Raw genomic sequence first — 19,398 nt, 5'->3', positions numbered from 1 at the left:
GGCTTGGCGCCTCCATGCTCCACTGGCCGGCACGGGCCGGGGCGCTAATCTCCGCATGGCTTCCATTGACTCGCCTAATGCAGACCCTCCGCCGACGCTAGCGCCAAGGTCCTCATTAGTTACGGCCCTAGCAGGTAGGCGATACTTTAGTGTGCTTACGTTGCAACATGTCGACGCATAGGGTTGTTTCAGTCGACATGGAAACAGGAACGGAAGCCGCCCAGCGCCTCCTTCCTTCTCTCGCTTTTATTGCCATCGAAGTTACATGGACACTCTAGGCGCATTTTTGGCGTCGCTATCGGCGTCGCCATGATAATCCGTATAAAGTCCAAGGGCGATAACACCATCGCCGCACGCCTTATGCTGTATGTGCGAGTGGAAGCGTCTGGGGGGAGCCGACGATTGATGCTCAATCTCGCCCGCGCAAGGGAGGAAAGCGGGAAAAAGCGCGCCGTCTTCCTTCAGGCCCAAGGCACCGGGCGGACGGCAGGGAGGTGGGGGGCGGCGTTGTACTCCAGCAGCAACTGCGGAGTGCGCGGTCGCACGGCGCTTATCTTGAAAGCGATCTGCATTAGGGGCAGGGTCTAGGTGCGATTGCGGCTTATACTTTTGTGCGCGCTGGTTTCTCGCAGCTCAGTTTGCGCTGGAGCGATCGACAGCACGAAGGTCACTTCGCTCACTGCTGCTGCAGTACTTCCTCACGCAAGCCTTTTGACACCATGCTTGTTAATTTATTTAGTAAGCGAATGTTTGCAAGTTTACATGGCCGATAAAACTACTATACTTCATATAGCTGTCTACTAATTTGCTATCGCAATCAATGCTTTTCCTTTCGGGCGAAAGTGCGACTTTTTTATTCGAATTACAAAACAATCGCTTTCATTTTGAGAACTTGGGAAATTGCAAATGTACTTTATAACATTGTTGAATAACCCGCTGTTTTCCAGCACGACCCCATAGACTCCCAACAAGAAGCATGCTCTCTCGTGCAATCTGGGACTGTGATTTTCCCAGCAGAACTGTCGTGACTTACTGTGCTGGTCCTGGATTGTTGGCTGGTATATATTACAGGTAACTGCAGCTTCAAAGAGCGTTTAAGGTATTGGCAGAGCCGCGCAATAGCTCGTTATGTTTCCCGGCCCTAATGACACTGTGCCTAATTTTCGTCACGGAGGCGACGTAACAAGATGCAAGTTTTTTCCGACATGGCACTCTCTCCACGACAGCATCATTCAGCGCTATGTTGGCGGCGTACTAATGTGACATAGTTCAACCCATATTTCAGTACTACCCTCTCTTCACCTCTCATAGTATTGACAATGGTTGCAGCTTACACCAAGTGCGTAAAAAGGAACGTTTCAAGCTTTCTCACAGCCCTCTTTTATAACACAGACACAGAGCAGGACGCAGGCAGGAGCGCCACCTGCTTTATTTCGGACAAGTTAATTTTACATTTATACGTATAGGTAGATAACAAAATAATCGTTATCCCATACAACTCAAGGTCATCGACTTCGCTTTCTTTGTCGGGGAAAGGCATTATTTTATGCAATGGTTGCTATCGATTTTCTATACATTATATTCATATCAATGTGAAGCTAACGTGTCCGATGTAAAACAATACGTATTTATGTTCCTATCTTGTCTCGTTGTCTTGTTCTACACCATCTTACTCTGCTCCCTCGGGTCTCTGGAAGTGGGTATGCTGTGTTTTAAGAATGTCTCTCTTCATCACTCACGTGCATGTCGATTTCCCAGAGGTCCATCGCGCCCGCGGTGAGTGGCACGATTCGCCGCCACTGTCACCTCCGTGGCGACCGGTATTCGGCCGACTGGTACATTGTTGGAGTCGGCCGACTGGTGTCCGCCTGCATTACACAGGCCAGGAAATATGTCAGTCTTCGTCTCTACAACAGAACAATATTGAAGTTTTACGCCTCAGATTGTCCACCAAAAATTATATGTCCCTTAAAAAGTATAATAATAATTTAATTTCAGTCTCCAGCAGCACCGTTCTAGGAAGAATGCCCCTTCTACGAAAAATTGGAGCCATTGCTACAAGCCAGCTTGGTCCTGAAATTCGAAAAAATATGGATCACGCCAAAAGGCCAGCATGAAGTTTTGATGTTTCGCATCAATTTGAGGAAATGCGAATGAGTTGTAGCGCATTGTTCTAACATAACATCTCGCACTGTTTCCGTTAGAATTTCACGTAATCATGTTCGTGACACGATCTACTCGTTATTGCCACAGCACTCATGTAGTGCGCACTGAGACAAAGCATAAAATGGGCCGTTTTCGCTGTTAAGTAAGCGAGGGAAAGGAAGGGTACAGAACAGGTTGGCGTGAATTTGTTTGCTATATTCGTCGACGTTTTGTTTGCAGCATTGTCATATAAACAGCTCAGTCGGAAGTTTGTTCAACTGTCGCTTCTATTTATAAACAATGTTTGTTTCTTTAGACAGACTTTCCCTGAAGATCAGTGCGGCTTAAAATAGGCAGGATTTATCGCGTTCATTCACAGCAAAGTAGAAGTTGCGTACTCACAGTGAAAACCCGCTTCTAGGTGTACCGACAGTGTGGTCTCTCAACACATGCATGCGCTTTAACAATATTAGCTATAATAATTGCATATATCCTCAATGTGACACGTGCACTTGTACTTCAGATTTGTTTTCTCACGTACCACCGAAAAAATTCTCAAGACAATTGTAAATATTTCTATGGACAATGCCGTCAACTGGCTGGCCAATGAACAAGGCTAGTCGCATCTTTCCTGTGGCTAGCCGGATGTTTACAAGCTATAGCCTGTCGTCTGTACTTCTTTCCTTAAGTCTCTTGTACATTTACGTTCTGATTGGTTGCCAGAATGCGAAACATTGCTTTACCCTAGAACAAAATTGTCCTCGGCCTGATTGAAGGGTGATAGCGTTCTCGTCCTAGCATTTTGTCGCATACTCCCGGGAAAGAAAGCTTCATGTCTGAACGCAGCCTAAGCCTCCCATTCTCATTCCGGAACTCAGAACGAAATTTTTCTGAACCGAATGCTGCGAGCGTTTCATGAAGTGCTTGTGTAGGCATCAACTTAATTCCGGACGTTTTATGTTTGCCCGTCTGCCTCTATACTGAAAGTTTTTTTTCGCTTTTGTTCTGTCTTTTTTTCTCTTTTCTTCTTTGAAATAACACTTTTTGTGTACTTTTTCTAAAGCTGCGGGCCTGCAAAAATAAATGAATAGACCTGTAAAGACGATATCTTTTTTATGAATTCATCAATCATTAACAGACGGGGACGATACGTGTCTACTACTCACCCGATGGTGTGCTGTCAACCGGAGACGCTCGCTGAGCGGCAATGAGCAGGTCGCGAGCCTTCGGCTTGTGCGCTGTCATGCCTGGCATAAATAGACAGAGAGACTATGTGTCAGTGAAAAGAGGAGTTGGAAGCATCTACAGTGATAGCTAGCGCATTCTTGCATGCTATGAGGTGCCTAATATCTCGCGAGTCACTATGTCTGCGCAATAAATTTGTAGTGGCAGTCAAACAGTCGCATTTCGAGAACACAGTGTCTGCTTCCATGCACCTTGTCTCTTGCCTCGTAATCTTTGCCTGTCGCACCACGTAAATGCTCCACAGTCCCGAGGCCCGTTTAGGGGCATAAAAACGTTTGAAACCGATCTTATTACCGACTGGTATATTATAGCGTGATAACACTTCTCTTTTGAATACCACGGTTAAATGTTGGAGGCAGCATCTCCATGTAAACGCAGAAGGTAACCCCCTGCTTGTGATTACTGCCATGAAAACCGTTTGTATTGGCCCAAAGACAGATGAAGATCTAACATCGCATAGAACGTTGGCTTATTGATGCCGCATCTTGTATTTTTTGTCACCTCGCAGTAATCAAGAGGTGCCTGATAGTTGCCTTTTGTTGCCCGTGACACCACAACGGCCAAGAACGAATTGTTAGGAATTTTCACAAACGTTTACAGCAGTAATGTGCTTAGATCCCTTTCACACAGTTCCACAGGCTTCAGACTTTAAATCAGAGTTGCATATTATACTGAATGGCAACAACGCTAATCCTAAAAAGGAATAAAAGTAACGTACCCGATTGGGTACTATGGGACCAAGGAGGTTAACTAAGCAAGGCTTTATTATTGTCTTATGCATCACAACTAGAACCTAATCATGTGTCTCGTTAGCCAATGCCAGTTTCATTGCATCTGCTTTGTTGATGTCCATACGTTCGGCAGTTTATTGGGAGGTCAATTTTCAAAAGTGTGATTTCACTTTTTTTTTCAGGCTGGCCAGCTGGCTTAGGCACCGTCTTATTTGTTTTCGAACTTTATGTTTATCCTCAGCACTACAATGACCTGTCGATAGTACTTGTCGAGAAGCGTGTCTGGTTAGGACTAACAGCTAAGAAGTATGCATATTTACATCACACAACAAAAAACTAATAAAGATCACCCATGGTGGATCTGTGTGTTATTTCATGTCGTACCGCACCCCATAACTCCCGCGCCCTCCTTTTTCTTTTTTGCAATTCAGTATTATTTGCAGAGAGAATTCCCAACAGTCCTTACCCGTCTGCTGCTACCCCGAGGGCCTTGTAGGAATGTTGCTAACGTTAGTAGCCAGTAAGTGAATGGGACACTCGTTCGTCAAGGCAATATCTAAGTGGGCTGTTGTTGCGGTCAACGCCAAGTAAATGAAGCAGATGGGAAGCTGATCACACAGTTATTAAAATTCAATGTTGGTACAAAAAAACAATATATCAAAAATATATCTAATGGTTGATCACGCCAGGACGACGGATCCGTGCTATAGTAGTCGCTGTACGCACTCCCGCTCCCAATAGTGCAGTGCAGAGTTTAAGATGCCTTTCGAAACTTCTTGAAGATTTAAGCGGCGCTTGAGGATGATTGATTAGAAAGTTTATTGAAATGGTCAAGCGGGACTGACCCACATGTTTTATTTTGCCAAACTAGTTACTCTTTTTTTTTCTTAATGAGGTAGCCGTTGTCAGACAATTGGAGTTTTTTACATTTCTACATTAGAGATCGCTCATTTGGAACTCACCTGTGTGGTGGGATCGGACATGAATTCCACATTGGGCCCCGAAAATCAAAGCAGACAGGACACCATAAAGCATCCACCATTTGATCAAACACTTGCTCGTGTTCGAAGATCTCGGTGATATTCTGCGAATTGGCAATAAGAGTTCCAATGTACTTTAGACAAGTAAGCTGTCTCCATTGAGACAATATATGCTTAACGCTTCAGCGAATCAGACTAAGCTAAACACGGCACCTTTACAGTGGCATGATTTGCCATTAACGGACATCAAAAATTCCATAGAAGCAATAGGCGCAAAGACACACTCTGGCACCGCATGCTACCACCGCCTCAATGACGTGTAATGTTGCACCACGCCCATGGTGTCTGCGTCATTATTATCGCGCGCTTTGTAATGTGTCGTACCGCCATGGAATTTCAGTCGGTTATAGCGATTCTAGCCAAAGGCGCTTGCTTGTTCGTTGTTTTCAGTGTGAGGTTTTATACGCCGTGTTAGAATATCCGACGTTTCCTAAACTAAGTGCAGGTAGAAAGCCCCAACTAACATTGTTATGCTTTAATACGCCATCCAGTACAATTCAATTGCAAGGAGCAACATCAATGAACTATCAAAATGACATAAAGCTTCTCAATAGGGGGATCAAACTGCCATGTGCGCTTTCACCATGGTGAAGTGATGGCACGTGATCTAACTTTCGACGCAAGAACAATTGCAGCACCAGCATCGGCGCTTTCAATATTGCCCCTCGCACTCAATGGTCCTATGATTTCAAAAACGTGAGCTCACCGCTTCTTTTACTACGGGTGTTCTAGTACAGGTCTGTTTACGGGGTGATAATTTTATGTTTTACGGAATTCTTTAAAATTCCCCTGTTGCCGATGGCATAATTCTATTCCTTGAGCTGGATTATTAACAGAGGCGGACATTACTTGCACAAAAAATTCAAACACATTTTCAACTAGTTAACAGAGCTTCACGGATTATCTACTTAGTTTACGGCACATATTCCAGTTTATGGGTTGTAGCCGGTGAGTTTGCATGGCGTATTCCCTTGCAATGAATTTCCAGAATGACACCACTTTGGAGGTTTGTGCCATCAAACTCATCGTAAAAATTCAAGGCCGTTTCACTTACTTTTTTCTTTACAAAACGCTGTGTTATGCATTTAAACACAACATTAATTGGAACGCTGTGTATTTCGCCCCACACTTTGGGAAATATCTCGAAGCCGCTGTCCGTCTGGAAATTCAGTTCAAGTGAATACGTCTTGCCAACTCACAGGATGCGATTCGTAAATTGTAATACAAGCCGTATTGCAATTCCTTAAGAATTTAATTAGTGAATTTGTGTTAATTACTTCATTATGTCTTCCGATTTCTCGCGCTAGTAATGTCCGCCTCTTCGAATAACACAGCTCATGGACAAGAATTACGCTATCTGCCATCGGCAAGTTTTCAAACTCCCCCCAAAATTTAAAATTCATCCCCCGGTATATTGCTAACGCGTCCCTCGATTATGGATTGCTCGACACCAATGTCACTACATGTGTCATGGCAGGCACGATATCTACCATTTGTCTACTGCAAAACGACACGACCTGCTACTTACTTGTCCTTCCTGGAACCTGAATTCAGAGATAATAAAAGGAACAACCGATCGGTTAGTCACAGTTAAGTCTTCATTTCAGAAAAGATATAACACTCAAACCCCAGCTGTGTGGCAAGGGCGATTGATTAATGAAACATCTTCATGGATGCATGAAGATATGTTGTCACATATGCGACGCATAAACATGAACATTGCATCAGGTTACAGGTTGCACAGTATCTATATATACATAAGTGTGCGCGTCGCATAGACTTGTTTACCATTTATTACCCGCCTGTTTAAAGCATTGATTAACAGATTCCAGCGTTTGATAGGTTTTTCTTCTTCGTTCTTTGCTTTTTCTGTGCCACGCCCTTTTTTGGTGGTATTGAGTGCTCTGCATTCCACGGGAATCCACAAGTTGTCTTTGTTTGTATTCATTATAAGTAAGTGCACTCGTGGTGATGCACGTCTTGCATTAGCGACATTAGTTACATTACCTCTCTCGATCGTATGCGAAGGCATCGCGCACTTTTGTTCAATGTTTCTGCTATTTTCGCCGCATGAATTTATGTAATACTATGCAGACACGATCGCCACTTTGTAGTCTACACACCACACTCCCCTGTTTTAAAGGATCGTATAACACAGAAAACGGTAGATTGGTGTTTAAAAGAAAGGCACATTAGCTGTATATGTATTTTCATTTCGCGATAAATTCGCTGGCGTGGACAATCTGTCTCGTGCGACACGTTGCAAAGGAAACAAAGTGTGGCGCGACTGCCTCGCTAATCGGGGGACTACAAGAGGCAACGAGTGGGTGACGCGTGGCGCGGCAGCCGCCGCAGACAGACCTCCGCTCATGCAGCGCTTTGTTTCTATATATGGCATCCGTAGACGCGCTCTCCGCACGCTTTGTCGGTGGCGTCATCGGTGAACAGACGACGCGCGCTACTCTTGCGCCATCTCGTAGCGATCGCCGTGGCAGAACTCGTCTTGCACGCACTATGCTTTTCTTCGCACGCTTTCAACGTACCCTCCTCCGCCGCTTTCCACCTCGCGCTCTCTTCGCTATTGACCCTTTTCGCGGAGCTGTTTGCTTTAGAGAAACGAGATGGCGCTCACGGCGGCGCGCCATACCTCGCCTCAGCGACCGCGCACGAATACGAAACCATTACCGCTTCTACCTTGCTTCTCTGCGATCAGCTGTCGGAAATGCAACTGAGTTTTCGCTAACACACTGTGTTCCAATCATGCTAGATTGAATCATGTGGATTGAAGACGTGTGCAGTAGGCTGCAAATATAGTGACTGGCATTTTAAGGAATAGAATGAATATGTGTGGCCAAGTTCGCGGACCGCTGCTGCAACTGTCCGAACGTGTTACCAGCACTTCGTGATGTAGGGCTTTACTCGAGGATACAGAAATTTGCTCATCCGCCAGCCTTGTATCGCTAACCTTCAAAGAAAGGGCCTCATCTCCAGAACGTCGGCAAGAGTGAGTACCACTCGTTAAGCAATGACAAAGGGAGTAGCGCCATTTCCAGTCGTAGTAAGTTTCGCGCACCTTATCTATACACATCTGTCCTAAATGGAGGAAAACTTACGCCCACTCTATCGCCGACGTATCAAGAATAAGTGAATGGGCGCACACTTGAATATATGCGCACTGTATACGCACAATAAATGACGGACTACACCTATGGCACACGAATGGTCGAAGCTGAATGTTTTGTGATGGCCCACAAGAGTAAGCGAGTTACTAGTTGTAATATATATGTGCTACAAGGTATTACAATGTACAAAACAGCTACGTTTCAAGCCTTGTGCGCAGCAAGAACATATCTATCGGAACTGAGCACACCCGCGAGCGAGTAGGCAGAAAATAATCAGATAGTGGCCGCACCGAAGAACTTCACTGAGTCAGAAACTGACAAGCCATTGCTTCAAAATATTTGCCGAATAAAGAACAAAGAGCAAAACACACTAATCCTGACTGAATTCATAATCGCAAAGCTTGGATACCTTGGAATACATATTTAGCACCGCTTTTAGAACAATCACCATATACGCTGCTTGCGCCGTTTGGACATAGCTTAATCAGCTCCGAAAGCACGTTTGCATGTTCTCTGAAGCTGTGATCAAAGCTTCGTGTCGTCCACCTAGTCACCATCTACGATATCTCCGAAAACAGAGGTTTTCTAAGCTGCGCCGGACGCCATACACTTCGATTGTAAACAAGGAGGCAACGGAGACAGTTGAGGCAAGCAATGGACGCGTCACCACGTGATCAAACATGGCGGCGCCCACGGGATCGCCGCGAAAAGGGTCAATAGACGAGAAAACGATCGCATCGAGGCGCTGCTGCGCCTCCTGACAGCGCCCCCAATGTGGAAATTTCAAGCAGCGCGGTCGCTCCGTGGTGCAGTCTCCGCTTTGTTTACATTGTTTCGCCCGCGCTTTCCTTCGCTGCTCGTGCTCACGGCGCTCCGTTTTCGACGGCGGCAGATCGCCTGCTTGCTGAACAGCGATGCAAAGACTGCAGTGCGATTTCAAGACGGTTGCCGACGCCAACAGTTTTTTTCGTGGCGGCAACCTCAAGAAAGGGGCGCGTCTGCTTCCACACGTGTGTGGTGTTGAAAAATTGTGGCGGTGATGTGACAGTGAAAGCCAAGTGCGTGTCGGAGGTGTCCAACAAGATTGTATACGACATCGAATTAGAGGTACACACCGAGTTCAGTCATTTAGTCACTTTTATTTCTCTATGGTGCAGTCACAAAGCGGTCATGCATGCTTGCACAGATGTGCAGAGACGGTGACGATTGCGGTTGGTTTCGTTGGTCGCTTGGCGCGCATAAACGGCTGCTCTCAATTTGGCTCCCAGGGAGTGGCATCAGCACTGTCGGGACAGAAAGAACACATGCATTCGGCACCAATAAGCCAATAAAATTAACGATGTAAGTACTACATATGTGCATAATGCCTTATATCATGCTGTATAAATATTTAATGTATATCATGCCTTATTCAATGCTAGAGTTATGGCAACTCATTGCATTATTGAGCTAGGTATCTTTTCACTGGTCATGAGATATCACTGGTACAAACTGCTCCGCGAAATGAACCCAGGTCACGGTAACCAGCGATTACCTTAGGAGCAGCAGCACGAGCGCAAGAATTAGCGATACATACCTCACCAAAGCAAACCTAGTTTCGCGTCGGGCGAATGCCCCGCCGCAGCAAAAGCAAGCTCACACCGATGGCCGGCTACTACACGAAACAAAGATTCTTGGCGGGAAGAGTGAAGCAGGAAGAATGTGCAAGGTGGCAATTACTTTAAAACATGCTTGGATATTGTGAAACCAGAAAGCATGGCCAAGCAACAAACATAACCCGCGCGTCTCGGGCAGCTGCTTTGCGATCTGCCGCTTACCGACGCATGAGATGACCGCAGCTTGCATTAAATACGGATTGCCACCACACAAAAGACAAGTAACGTGCGGCCCTATTTGTTGCCTGTACAACTAGGAATGCAAGTTGCAGCGTTTGGACAAAGGATATAATTATCTTGAGCCAGTCTTTGCCGATGGCGAGTGAACGAACAGTACAATCAATTAAATTCGTAGGTTTTACGTGCCACAAGCACAATATCATTATGAGGCACGCTGTAATGGAGGGTCTCAGGAATAAATTTGACCACAGGGGGTTCTTTAACGTGCACAAAAATCAAAGTATGTGGCAAGAACTGTATTCTTGCATTTCGCCCCCATCGAAATGCGACCGCCGTGGCCGGGAATCCAGCTCGCGTCGTCGAGCTTAGCGGCGCTACACGATTGCATTTACCGCTAAGCTAACACGGCGGATTTCACTGTACGTGCCACGTCTAAACAAACGGCCATGCGCTAAATACAGGCACATTACTATTGCGTTTTTATCGAGCGACTGTGATAATGCACGCGAATGCGAAAGTACGTGACTTACTTGACTCGGCGCACTGCAGTTATCCACGCTTGTCGTCTGTCCTCCTCGTACCACCTCCCCGGAATTCTGTAGAACTTCATGGGCGGCTTTCGACTTTTCGAAGCTCTTGTGGCCATCAACAACACAGCAGTATTGCGTGCCACCTTTCCTGGTTGATGAGGTCGCGCTCGCCGTCACGAAAACGCACGCGGTCGCTCGCGCCGTAGAGAACAGGGGCGCGCGCGGGCCTGGCGGCGACCTTCGACACTCCCAGCCTTCCGCCAGGTGAGTGGGCGGCGCTGGTGCCGCGCGGGAATTAAAGTCCGCGGGAATACTTTAGGTTGCCTTGTCTATCGCCGCATTTCATCTCCGCATTCGCGCTTTCATCCTTCGCTGTGCTCGTTCCCTCGGTTAAGCTGAGGGACGCCGACGCCGGCGCTCAACGCAAGAACGGGCGCCTAAGAGCTGCGCTCTAAAAAGAAAGCAATTGATGTGCACGGGAACTGCTACATGTCATCCTTTAGAGCCTCATAGCATACATTTGACGTCTTTAATCAAACGGTCCCCTAAGACTGCACGGGGCTCTTACGGTTTTTTTTTCGTTCTTATTATCTTTTTACCAAGGATCAGCGCACGAACATGATGTCATACGTGGCCCCCTTAGTTAATTCTTATGTCAGTGAATATGCCATGTCATTCTCATGTCAGTGAATAACGCGTCTCGCCACTTGGGTCATGTAGGGTCATCCGAATAGAGCTGTCAGCAGGAGGCAGGGGGCGCTCATACTCTAGCACGAACAAATAGCAGATACGGTTGCACCAAATCGTTTCTTTACAAGCTAAGTAAGATAGGCGAAACATCCGCCGAGATGGCGCGATGAACTTCAACTTCGTTAGTGTTGACCTAAATCTCCTGTCGTCTTCAGTCTCGTCGCATTACCTTACGGGCAAAGATACTGGTAATATGTCTAAACGCTAGGTAACCACGATGGAATGAGTCTCCCAGGCATTGCAGTGCACCTTGCAGATTATGTGATTGGCATATAGCAGCCGCTATGTTACGACACGAGCTGAGACATCAAGCTCGCCACTCAATACGGCACTTTTGCGGCGATTAGAATAGGTACGATTCACAGCGCGTGCTTTCATTGATTACTTGCAACGGAATTGAAAGCTATGCAACCTTTTCAACTCACCCATGCTGAGAAGGGACACGGTGCCGTTGCGGAGGAAAGCAGAACTTATGCTATCACTTACGACAAATTATTCTTCTTCTACCTCCTTGATGATGATGGATCTTTTTTTATAGCTCGTACCCACTAAGGGGATAGGCCAGAAATCGGGCGGCAGGGGCAGCTGAAGAAAATTCTTATTTGAAAAGGAGAAACGCAAAGTAAAAGAAAAAAAACATAAGTAGGTAGAATAACTGCTAGACTTGAATGCGAGTGACCAGACTACTTGAAGGGTAAATCTTAAAAGAGGTTTTAATCAAGGACAGAATAAATACAATGTTAATAAAGACTGTGCAGAGACCAGTTTCAGTGAAATGAATGCTGACCTGTTAGGTAGAATAAAACTACAATAATTAGCAGGGCAATCGTTTTATTTCAATTTAAAATGAAACACTGCGCAACAAACATTTCTGTGACTAATTCCTAGTGTCGAGGCCCCGAATTATAATATTACCGCTATACTTAATCCTAACCCCATTTTCATGAGTGGAGCTTTCAGTAATATCTTTATCTGGTTTGAATATCGTCAGCATGCTCAAAAGTAGTGGTATGTTGATTCAATTTTCTTACAATTCTGGCATGGAAAGGACGTCATCAAAGCAGCTCTATGTAAGACAAAAATTTAATTGTGGGATGCAACAGCGTAATCTGTTCTATGTAACTTCGAATTGCTCATAAGGACACCACTGCTTGTTCCATCAAAAACAGAGATGCTGAATGTCTGGACATGTTGCCAGCGATAACCTGTTTAAATCATTTTCTAGGCAAAATTTCCTGTATCTCGATGCAGGGGCGTAAGCTGTATCCGGTAAAATAGGAATGAAATGTGCACTTAAACACATTCTGGCTAATAAATCTGCAATTTTGTTTAAATATAAACCACGTTGGTCGGGATCACAAAGCAAAAAAATAATAATATTTTTTGTAGATTTATAGGGACTAAACTTTGGAACATGTATATATAGCTGTATTGGCTCCCGTGAAAAGCAACGAGTATATCAACAGAGAATATATAACTACGACAGCTGACTCAGGGGAGTTTGCGTCGCGCTAGAACTATCGCCAATAATTGTGCTATGAAAATAGGCGTGTAATACGGAAGGTGATAGGAAAAGGATCAACTAAGAGAAGGAGAGAAAATGCCTACGCTAGCCTTCTCATATGACATTGAAGCATCAGTGGCTATTACATTGCTTGTTTCCAGGTAGAAAGGTAATCTTGTCATTAGTCATTTAAATATTGGAATGGCAGTAGTTTCGCCTTTGAGGGGAAAATATTGTCAAATTCAATCTCGAGACTTATCTTGCATTGACTTCTTGGGAGAATACGTTGAATTTGCAGATTAAGGTGTGTTAGCTGCGCCTGTACCTATATGGTCTGCGGGTGCGTGTAGTCGCGATCAATGATTACAAAAAGTACTTGATTCATTCATGCGAACATATATTGACCTTCCTTGGGGAATGAATGAATAAACATTTATTTGAAGCAGTTACTTGTCAGTCAAAGTGAGAGGGTCCCTTATTCCAGGAACCACCTGGCTTGAATGGCCCGCCGCACCCGGGCGACGACTTCGCGCTGGTAGACCAGGTCCGGCAGCGAGATCGCCGCCTCCCACGTTTCAGTGAGAAGGTTTGGGTCTGCGTCTGATGCTACTGATTCTGTCGCTGTGATGCTTGCTCGGGTGTTCATGCATTGCAGTAGGAGGTGCGCCAGGGTGTCTGCCATGTTGCAGTGTGGACTGGTGTAGCTGTATAGCGTCAGTTTGAAATGATGCAGTAAGCTTCCGTGGGTGAAGGTAGTGCTCTGGAGTCGCGTGTAGTCGGTACCTTCGATTCTCGTTAGTTTTTGGATGTGGTGGAGGGTATACCATGCGTCCAAGCCCGTAGTGCGGCAGTAGTGCTTGGTAAGTTAGTGGTATTGTTTCTGTTTCCTCCGCTGATGTGGGTGGGTGGGACATGTCTAGAATCTCGTGCGCGGAGGCCCGGTTGACGCTTGCGCGGGCAGCGGTGTGTGCCGCTTCATTCTCCTCGAGTCCCTCGTGTCCCAGAACCCACATGATCCAGATGTAGGAGAGACGAGTGTCGCCACGTTTCAGTATTTTGATCGCTTTCATGGAGATCCTGCCCTTCATATAGTTGCGTGCCGCAGTCTGAGAGTCGGTGAAGACCATTACGGCATCCTCGCTTGTATGGGTGGAAAGTGATATAGCAGCCTCCTCAGCTGTGTCCGCGCGTTTGGCGAGAATTATCACCAACGCCAGTGTCGTCCCCCTGTAGTCTGTGACGCTGATGCCGAAGGCGTTTCGGCCCGGATAATTGGCTGCGTCCACGTAGCTCGCCTGCGGGTCGTTACGGTGCTTTTGTCTGATGGCGTTTACCCTAGCGAGCCGTCTGCCTCGATGGTGTTCTGGATGGATGTTCCGAGGGATCCGATGAACTTGTAGACATTGTCGGAGCTTCGACGTGATCTTGTCCTGACGTTCGCCATCGAGTTCTAGGTTGGTTGCGTATCCTGTGCGATGGAGGACTGCTCGGCCTGTGGTTGTGAGCTTCAGTCTCTCGATCTGGTTGATGAGATGCTCTTCCGCAAATTCTTACCAGGAGCTGTGAACTCCCATGCGAAGCAATCGGTCAGTGGAGGCAGTTGTCGGCAGTCCGAGGGCGAGCTTCGTGGCTTTACATATTAGGAGGTTTAGTTTTTGTTTCTCGGCTGTCTTCAGGTTGAGGTAAGGAGTTCCGTATGTAATGCGGCTATAAACGAGGGCTTGTACAAATGAGCAAGGTGTCGTGCTCTTTGAGGCCATAGCGGCGATTGGCCACCCCTCGTATCAGATGAGTAAGCTGTGCCACGGTGTTCTGTAGCCTGGGGAGTGTGGCGGAGCCGGACCCGTCCTTGTGTATATGGAGTCCAAGGATTCGAAGCGAGTCGACCTTCGGTATCGGGACTACCTGAAGAAGAACGTGTGGGTCCGGTGCTTCGTAGCTTGGGGGCTGGTCACGGGTGCGCGCCCCGAGTACTAACAGCTCGGATTTATCCGGAGCACAAAGGAGGCCGCAGGTATTGAGGTACCGTTCAATGATGTTGACCGCCTCCTGAAGACGGTCCTCCTGTTCGCCCATGCTCATGCCTCTCGTCCACAGGAGTAGGGGAAGTGTGAGGCAGGAGCGTAGCCAGGAGGGGGGGGGGGGTTGGGGGGGTCAAACCCCTCCCCCCCCCCGAAATTTCTTCCGCAACCCCCCCCCCACTTACCCACCCTTTGTTCTCGTCGCTTCGCGCTGACATAATTCAAGAAACCGGTGCTACTATCACAATTTCATTCCTGGGCGCTTCCGTTTGGGTTGGCAATTTAGAGCGAATCATGTCTGCATATGGAAAAAACAGTCACGGTGTTTGTCAAGGCTTTGACGCTCTGTGAAGTTTTGGGTGAGAATGTGGCGGCCGCATTCTGCAGCAACAAATGCGCAACAATTGAAGCAACAAATGCTGCAGCCGCATTTTATATGATGGCGAAAACGCTCGAGGCCCGTTTACTTAGATTTAGATGCACGTTAAAGACCCCAGGTGGTCAAAATCTCCGGTATACAGTTCGGCCGCTTCCCTTCAGGTGCCGGTTAGGCCGCGCTCGCGCAGGATCTTAGGCCACGTTCACACTTGGTCTCGAAGCTGTCGGACAGACAGACAAAGAACTTTAATGGAGGTCCTGAGAAGCTCTGTTGCCCCCTCTCAGGGAGGCGACGAAGCCGCGGGCCGCACCCACGTCGGGACGGGGAGACCAAGCTCCAGCGCCGCATCGTGGGCTCTCTGGACAGCCCAAAATTGGCGTGAATGGTCGGAGCTCCGAAGAGCAGAGCTCCACTCCTCTGCAGTGCATCGATGCGGGCCCCTCTGTAACGAGGGGCATCCCCAGAGCATGTGTTCCAAAGTACTACATTGTCCGCAGCTAGGGCAGTCTGGACTAAAGCAGTCTGGATTGATGTAGTGAAATAAATTGAGGTTGGGATATGATCCCGTCTGAAGCATGCGTAGTGTGACAGCTTGAGGTCTGGTTAGTGTCCCGTGTGGGGGAGGGTATAGTCTTCTACCAAGGTAGTAGTGTTTGGTAACCTCGTTGAAGGTGGAGAGAGTGTCACGGAACTCGACGAGCCCAGAATCGACGGAGCCTCGACTTGCAGTGGCGTCAGCGCGGAGGGTTAGTTCGCGCGCTTGGACGTGTGCGATGTCATTGAGGTTGCGGAGGGAGTCGAGTTGGGGTTCGAGATGGGCCGGGAACCACGTGATTGTATGTGGCTGGATGACTTTGCCTTTGAGAATTCGATGAGCTTCCTTGGCGATGGCACCAGAGGCAAATGCCCGAATCGCCGCCCTCGAGTCAGTAAATATTTCAGCTCTCTCATCGTCGAGAAGTGCAAGAGCGACCGCAGCCTGCTCTGCCCTAGCCGGGGTGCTGTCTCTGATGGAGGCCGCACAAGTGACGTGTCCGTCGTGATTGACCACCGTTGCGACGAAGTCCGATGTGTGCTCGTACTGGGCCGCGTCAACGAAAGTGACCGTGTGAGGCGAGGCTTTTATGCTCCGGAGAAGCTGTCGGAAGCGGCAAAATCTTGCAAAAATCTGCCCGCCTAGGCGGCAAAACAGGCAGAAAAACAGGCTGCGAGCCAAATCGGTCTCGGGCTGATTTTTTCGCCATGACGAAGCGGAAACGCGGCGGAAAGTCGTTCTGCTTCACTGGAAGCTACACTAGCATGTAAACAACCGGTCGTAAAATTGAACATGGCACCAAAAGTGTAGGCTGTAATGCTGATCGACGCGATCAAGAACCAGCTCTTGCTCTACAACAAGAGTGGCACTAAAACGTACTGTCAGCAATACTCGCGATAGTATTCAACGTCGCGCGACCGGAGGTGCGGCAACGAAGCCTTGGCATGACCCAACTTCTCGCGCTTTGGAAAGCCAGGCGAACTGTGGTAGGAGGACGCCAGTTAATGTTTGTGCTCGGTTTGCGGGGCCGAGAGATGAAATGCGCGGGCTTTTCCGTGCTTGTGTTCGGCGTGCGGGGCCGAAAAGCGCGGGATTTAGCGTCGCTGGTGCGCGTGGACTGGCGCGCGTGCCGGGAGAGACCATCAGGAACGACGGGGCAGCCAGGCTGACAGAACGGGCAGTGCAGCGAGATGGAGCGGACCGAACGCCGGCCCACGTCCCGGCATCCCGGTCCTGCACTGCGAACCGGGCGCCGCCCCGGCTTCTACCATCGTCGCGGGTCCTGCTGAGCTGGGCCTCGTCCCCGCTCGCACGACCGCTGCCGTGTTGCCGGGCTCGGGCCACGTCCCAGAGCCGTGGTCCGGTTCTCCAAACCGGGCGTCTCCGCGGCTTCTGCCACCGTCGTGGGTCTTGCTGAGCTGGGCCTCGTCCCCGCTCGCACGACTGCTGCCGTGCTGCCAGGCTCGGGCTACGTCCCAGAGTCCTGGTCCTGTTCTTCGAACCGGGCGTCTTCCCGGCTTTCACCCCACTGCTGTGCTGGGCTTCGCCCCGGCTCTCATCCCACCGCTACGGTGCCGAGCTCGGGCTATGACCCAGAGCTAACGCTCCGGAACCGGGCTACGTCCTGGTGCCACCCTGAACTTCACCCGCCGCCCGTATACCCACCGCCGTCAGCGCCAAGTCCGCCGAGCCATCGCCACGAGGCCGGACTCCTGTTTAGAATTGTGAGTGCTCGCGCGTGACACTTATCCAGCTTATCTGTATAGTTCGTGCTCCCGTATTCGTCTCATGTGCCGTTCGTGTCATAAATACGTCTCTTTGTGTCTCTGGTTGCTTTATTGTGCGTCTGGCTGACCTGCGCCCACAACATAATCATCACACGAACCCACCACCGCCGTTTCCGATGTGTCCGCGTCTTCCGTTTATTCATTGTCCATTTCTAGAAAACAAGTAGGTAGAACTATAAAAGCCATTTCTTCTTCCACTTCCATATCAGACAATAGTTAGGCAGATTCCTCGTTGGCGCTCCATAATTCTCCTCGCACGTGTACTGTATGTTGCAGAAGTCGCGGGGTGCTTTTCTCGTCGCGACGATAGATTGGGAGCGTAGGTCTCACGTAGGACGCGCAGGCTTTGGCGAGCCCCAACACAAGGGCCAGCCCGGGTTTTAGCTGTGGTGTTCCCGTTGCCCCTTTGGTGTCCTGGAGGCGACGACAATACGAAATGATGAAATGTTATTACAACTTGTAATTAAAAGCTAATAAAGAAATATAACGCCTACACTGTAAACGGAAATAAGCCGAAAAGGGTATTCTAAGGCCTGCAACCTCCCTTGGCACTACGTGCCTGAAAACCGTGCTCCCTTACAGTGGTGTAGAAATGGTTAGCGTCCTCCATATTGCTCCCTCGCAAAATGGGGAGGAAATAAGGAGGGAGAGCCTCAATTTTACATCGTTTTTAAAAGGGAGTTTCCAAGAGACAAACCTCCCTTTAGCATAAACGGAGTTCTATTTCTTATTCGCTGTATTATTTTATTTTATTTTACACATGCGTTGGAAGTAAACGAGCAATGGGGGGGGGGGGGGGAGAGAGATGTATGTACTGCGAAATTATACATTTCTAGAGTGCCAATTAAGTTCTTCAAAGTGATATAATAGTCGATTTGTTCGTCTCGCCGACTACAATGCCCTGTCGCACTGCAAGATCGGCCCCGACATCTGAATTTGGAAGCAGACCATGCAGGACTTCGATGGCTTCGGCCCAGAGTGTCCTCGCGTCTGTTCGTATCAACTAAAAGTGAAACTGAAGCCAAAGTCCGCGAAGCGCCACCAGTTGGTTCTTTATTCTATGGCGTCACTGTCGTCGGCGCTGGTGATGACACCCGTACGTCTTGCTCTTCGTAGTTGCGCGTGCGTCGGTATGTGTGTTTACGAGTAGCATTTGGGCGGCCATCGGCCTTTATACCGCACAAAAGAATCACGTGCACCGGTGCGCAGAACGGCGGTGATCGGCCGCCGCGAAGCCAACGCCTCTTTATCTGTGGTTCTCCGCACGGACGCGTGCTCGGGGCCTTCCCCGCTGTGCCACGATATGCAAGCGGCTAGCTAGTGAATCCTCGCCCACAGTCGTGCCGAAGTCGCACTCATACGGCGTCGACTGAACGGATTACCACTTGTCTTCTGTTTTACGCGGCTTTTTTTAGCTGCGGTGGTGAGTGTTCGCGGACGGCGCGGAGCCAATGGGCGTTACGCGCGTAATGCTCAAGCTTTTCTTTTCTCAGACAGATTCTAAGAAAAAGAACTAGCTGCCGCGCAGATGTAAGAAGTGCAGCTATTTGTGGTGTCAGCTAGCTTCTTAAAAAGTGAGTGAATGAGTGAGTGAGCGAGTGTGTGTGTGTGTGTGTGTGTGTGTGTGTGTGTGTGTGTGTGTGTGTGTGTGTGTGTGTGTGTGTGTGTGTGTGTGTGTGTGTGTGTGTGTGTGTGTGTGTGTGTGCGCGCGCATGTGTGTCAGGCTTCGAAGTATTTTAGTGACGTGTACATGTCTTGTGAATGCGTACTCGGA

This window comes from Dermacentor silvarum, chromosome 1 (genome assembly GCF_013339745.2).
Source record: "Dermacentor silvarum isolate Dsil-2018 chromosome 1, BIME_Dsil_1.4, whole genome shotgun sequence".
NCBI lineage: Eukaryota > Metazoa > Arthropoda > Arachnida > Ixodida > Ixodidae > Dermacentor > Dermacentor silvarum.
This window is presented reverse-complemented; position numbering follows the sequence as displayed.